This window comes from Typopeltis vanoorti, chromosome 18 (assembly GCF_054136105.1).
Source record: "Typopeltis vanoorti isolate ZY-2024b chromosome 18, IOZ_Tvanoo_1.0, whole genome shotgun sequence".
Lineage (NCBI taxonomy): Eukaryota > Metazoa > Arthropoda > Arachnida > Uropygi > Thelyphonidae > Typopeltis > Typopeltis vanoorti.
The window spans coordinates 71,033,502-71,039,501 of record NC_143566.1 but is presented as its reverse complement, the minus strand read 5'-3'; positions in this window follow the sequence as shown (position 1 = coordinate 71,039,501).

Below are 6,000 nucleotides of genomic sequence, written 5' to 3'. Positions count from 1 at the left end.
TACAAATTTTTCCTTTAATTTATAGTTTGCAATTGGATAAGATTACATTTTTTTAAACAGCCTTTATAGTATAACAGTAAGTTATATATATATTTTACAATTTTTGTTATATATATATATATATATAAGACCACAAAAAGAAGACCACAATAAAAATGAATGTGAACCACATTCATTTTTATTGTGGTCTTCTTTTTGAATTAATTAGGAGTCGATTTTTTCCACTGTGGCAGACTTTCTATGTTTAATGAGTTTTTAATTTGAATCGGCTTTGAAGTTTATGACTTCCTCAAGAATATCTTGGCACCGCTGATCCACAAAAATTGGTAATTTTTTTTCTGTTTTTTCCTTTTCTTGCTTGATACAACAGATTCTGGTTGAATGGTGTTAAATATTCGGATAGGAAGATTGGTGTATTGTCTTGCAATGCATTCAAGTCCTTGGCAACTGGTTCTTTCTGCCTGCTGGCTTTTATGAGATTGTTTCTTATGGACTTGCATTCAAGACGAACTATGACTGGTGCAGGTCGTGGCAAGTCTTGTTTTTTGCTCTTCCTAGGAATCCGATTTATGGTCTGAATGTCGTGAAGCTATAGTGTGATATCAATTTCATGGCCTAATTTTAAAACTTCGTTTCTGAGATTTTCTGTAGATGCAATTTCAGGAAGATCGTTTATGACAAGAACTTCTTTATTGTTGCTGCTTTAAACGTTCGTATTGTAGTTCTAGAGAATGAAGTTCTTGACGGAGTTCGGATGTCTCTTTCATCAAATTGTGTTGCCTGTCTTTTAGTGCGTTAATGCTGATTTTAATGTCTTTTACCGTTTGTAACACTTCTATCACTGCTAAATTATTTTGTTTGACCAAATCTTCATATTCGCTAGATTTGTTTGTTATTTTTTCGTTCTGTTCGTCAAGGAGTTCTTGCATAAGATTTATTAAGCTGGCTTTTAGTCTCTAGACCGTTTTCTATTAGTATATTTAAAGAGTTGATATAATAGGACTCGCCTGCATTTTTTTTTCTGTTCAGTTCGTCATCTGATTTTGCCTCAGTATAATCAGCTGAGTCGTAGGTGTCTGCCTTAGGTGCGTTTATTTGTTTTTTCTGCAGGCTAGGCACTTCCATTCCTCTCGTGTTGCATTGGATTTACGTTGCCATGTTGTTTCTGAAAAGCCGGCAGATTTTAAGTGCATAATCCTACTGAATTTCGTGCAGGTTATATAATTTCCGTCTGAGGATAAATCCTCCAGGCATTTGATACACTTCCTCACTCACCTTTCTTCCCTTGAGTAAACTGTGGCATGATTGTAAAGATGGCAATATCCTTTTTTCTTTGCTCGTTGTTGACCACGGTCTTCTCTGTTCACTTTTCAAAATTTGGTTTCTTCTTAGCCGATTTTAGTGAATTTTATATCACTGTCTTCGGCGTCACAAGTAGAATTACTTTATGACATTTTAAAATTAAAAACAGGAGTTAGAACCGCTTTAAAACTATAAAACTAATTACATGAAGAGCCAAAAGGCTTCAATTCGGGGACATGAACTTATTTAAGTTAAGGGATATTACATCCCATATTGTTTCTTATCCGAATAAGAAACTCAAAGAGTTTCATGCCGAATATAGAAACTAGATAAAGTTCGGCTATTCCAAGCGTAAGGAAATACCTGGATAGTGCAGCACCTGATAGTTCAGCATTTGGTAGCGCAAACTGAGACAACTCATAGTTAGGGTGGAGCAAGCTCCGATCACTCTCTCCAGGTATTTGCTTATGCTTGGAATCGCCGAACTTTATCTAGTTTCTATATTCGGCATGAAACTCTTTGAGTTTCTTATTCAGCTAAGAAGCAATATGGGATGTAATATCCCTTAACTTATATAAAAAAACATATAAAAATGTAAAATTATAATACAAATTCAAAAACAATAAATTAAAAATTAATAATAATAATAATAATAATAATAATAAGTGTTTACAAAGAAGATGTGAAAACGGCAACTGAAATATCCACTGGAGAATTATAGCTTGTTTATCGTACTCACTATCTATAACTTGATGGTAAGCTGTATACCGAGGCCAGTATCTGCATCATTCGTCTCCCCGTCCTAATGTGCCATGTTTGTGTGTTAAATATCATAGGTCGCTGAATAGCTTTCTACCGAGGATGATAATGGAAAAGACTAAACATTTAAGAGTAGATAAGTTTACGAGGTTACTCTTAAATATTTAGTCTGTTTCATCATCTTCAGGTGTGGTCTATAAGTGTTAAATCTGTTTTATCAGATTCATTCCCCCTGAAGTGGTGTCCCTGAAGTTTATCAATCTCTGCAATTAAGTTCTGCCTAAGGTCATATTCTTCTCTAGTCGGAAATCATGGAGGTACCCTTTTAAGCTGTCCAGCGATCGTTATTTTGGTCTCCCTTTACTTCTTTTATGTGTTGGCTTCATCTCGAACATTCTCCTCCCCAAACAGCTTTTGTCTCCACGCATAACATGACCGAACTATCTCAACCTTAAATTCCTAATGTTCCAGGTACTTGGGTCAATATCATTGTTCCCCGATCAATGAATGTTTGATCTTGTCCAACTTGTTATGACACTTGAAGGTTTCAGCATTCTCATTGACTTGATATTCGCATTATTCAAATTGCAAATTTAATGATTGGAGAAAGAATGCATGGTGTTACGAATTATTATATTATTTCAATTTCATGCAACTTCTCAAGGACGCTGTTTTTTATCAACAGATTCGGACAAGAATATAGAGAAAATAACGCCAAGAAGTAAACTCAAAATGCGTGGTTTAGAATTATATAAGCTGGTAAATTTAAAGATGATTTGAGGAATGCTTTTCTTCCACTTCCTAGGCATTTTGATAATGATCATTTACGGTTGAATAGTACTGCTTACTTTTACATCTTGTCTGGTGTCTCATACTCATTTATGTTGACCACTTGTGATGAGCATTCTCGACAGGAAATGGTATCATGTCGCAAGACCATGTCATCGTGGATGATTAAAAGAACACCACAGTGATTTTTACCTTAAATGATTAATCTTCATCATTCACTGGATCTCATTCTGTTGGGCATCATTGGTACCTGCTGAAGCAACATGTTGGTTCTGAGGGAACCACATGCAAATCTCATGGAACTGATATCAGGTACTGCATCACTGAATTGAGCCATGTATATATTTCTGTGTGAGCCTCCGTAGCTCAGTCACTATAGACGAAGCCGTTTGGTCGGAAAGACCCGGGTTCGATTTCCGTCAGTGACATGAGGAACCTTTATCTGGACTCTTTCACCTAAAAGTGAGTTAGCCGGTCTCATACGGAGGTAGATGGTTTTTCTCCTGGAAAATCGGGTTTTCCGTACCCATAACAAGCAAACCGGCGGTGAACATACGCATCTACAGACATAGGACACACCCGGAGGCATCGGGCTAATCACCTTATCCTCGAGTACGGTTGAGGGTACAAGAATATATACCTCGACACCATAATAGGTAGAGAGGGGAGGATTAAGAAAGAAACAAACAATATATTTCTGAAGAAGAGCTCTTTGTTTCATTAGGAAATGTTTAAGAAAATCAGGGGTAGTAATAATGTTGACTATTGGAAAAAAATTGTACATTTATAGGTAAGAAATCATGTAACAATAGAGCAGTTAAACCTTTTTCATTTCACTATTAGTATCCTTCATTACGTTGTCGTGCATGCTTCATTCATTTCAAGCTTTCACGTACATTTCTTATACTAACTGCTGTGAGGATCTCTCAGCGTGACTTTAAGTGGTTATAATAAATAAATAAATAAATAAATAAAGAGAGATGTTTCAGAGAAGCTAGTGATCTCTTTAATTCCTTCATAGGTTAATTATTCGGCATCAGCCATTGTTGACTATTATTGATTAGTTACTGACTTATTAACGATATTCATAACATATCCATAAGAAGTCAAATATTTCAATACGCAGATGACACTGCACTTCTAGCAATCCACACGGACATTAACACAGCTCTCTGCAAAGCACAACAAGACCTAAACGAAATAACAATATACTTCCACCAAAACGCAATTCTAATCAACGGCACCAAAACACAGATGTTGATAATACACAACCCAAGAATCATACGTCCCCGCATCACTATCGATACATTGCCACACATACCGCTGTATTAACAACAAAAACACCTGCTAATGTTCCGAAATCAAACCTGTAACAGACGCAAAATACCTTGGTCTCTGTATAGATTACCACCTTAAACGGACAAAACATATAGAATACCTACACACCAAACTCCGGACCATCGCAGCAAAACTCTTCCAAGTTAAAGACATTATTACACCCAACATAAAAAATCTCCTATATCACGGTATCTGCGAATCTCTACTCAGATACGGAATAACAGTCTATGCAAATACATCAAACAACCACCTAACAAAATTAGAAATCCTACACATGAAAATCGTGTCAACAGTGATCTGGACACCTTACACGCAACAACGAACATCCGACAAGCACATGGCGATACACAGAATTCTGATCATTAAAAACCTGAAACACTACATGACATTAACCAGGAATTACTTCAACATCACCTATCGAAACAACAGAGACATATCGTATAACACGACCTACAACAAGTCCCTACATCCCCACACCCTTCAACAACTCATACGGTTCTTTTGTGAGATCACATCAGATACCCACGCAACTCAACAACCTACCAAGAAAGTTAAAACACGTAGATAACTACAGAACACTAAAAAAACGAACTCTGTATACCAAAAAAGTTAAGAAACCATTAACACTAATATACACATCACAAATCACTAGCATCTAATGCTTACATCCCATACATAAACAGTAGCAACAACACAAATAGTGAAGGCTAAATCCCATTCTCTTCATAAAAGCTTCGAAGTAGGTGGGATTAACGTGTCTCACTCATCTACAAGTAATACTTATAAGCAAATGCAGAAATTTGTATGTATAATCACTCTTTCTCAAACTTTAAAAAAAAATAAATAAAAATAAAATAAAAAAATAAAAAATTATGCAAAAAATTCTGTATAACCATCATTGTTAATATTAGAAGAACATGTATTGTAAATACATAATATAAAGGCAAAAAAGTATTATTAAAAATTTTAATTGAAATCCAATGTACGAATTGCAGCATATAGTGCTGAACTCTGTAAAATTATAAGGTGCAATGTCATACAAGATGTTTATTGTATGTATAAATATTTTAGTAATCAATAATCAATAAAGATCGTGGTTGGAAGCCTTGGAAAAAAAAAACTTATAGTACTTTTTTTTAGCAACAGCTTACTTATCATAAATAGGTTTTGTAAGTTGCTTACTTGTACAGTATTACTTCCCGTTCGTGCGTTCGTTGCAGGTAATTTTATATGAAACACAAGAATAAGATCAGTTGTGCCTCTGTCGCTGTCTCAAGAACCGACAAATGCTCTGACACTGAAAAGACCTCCATCTGAATTTCGTCTAGGACATCAGAAAAATTTACAAGAACTTATCAACAAAGGAAGGAAGGGTTAATCGATTTCCTATCGAGTTGGGAATATATCGAAAATTATTAACAATATGTTTGTTTGTGGGGCCTGTTCCCTGTTTTTTTTTTCAAGATTAACCATGAATACGAGTTGGGTAAGGAACAAAGTCAACTGAGATGCACAATGCTTGTTTATTAATCGTTATCCATGCCTAAGTTGCCTTTGATCTCTACAGTAGTTACTAATATTAAACAACTAATAAAAAACTAATGTTATTGGAATCAGATATTTAGCACCGCCCTTCAGGAATACTAAATCTCTTAAAAAACAAACTAACTAACAGATTGCAAACCTTTGGAATATCAGACTGCTGACTGGATATGAAATTTTATGATCATTTATTATTATTATGATTTTATAGTTTTGTTTATTTTTACATAATCCGGAAACCTTGCTTTAGAGACAAAAATATGCAACTTT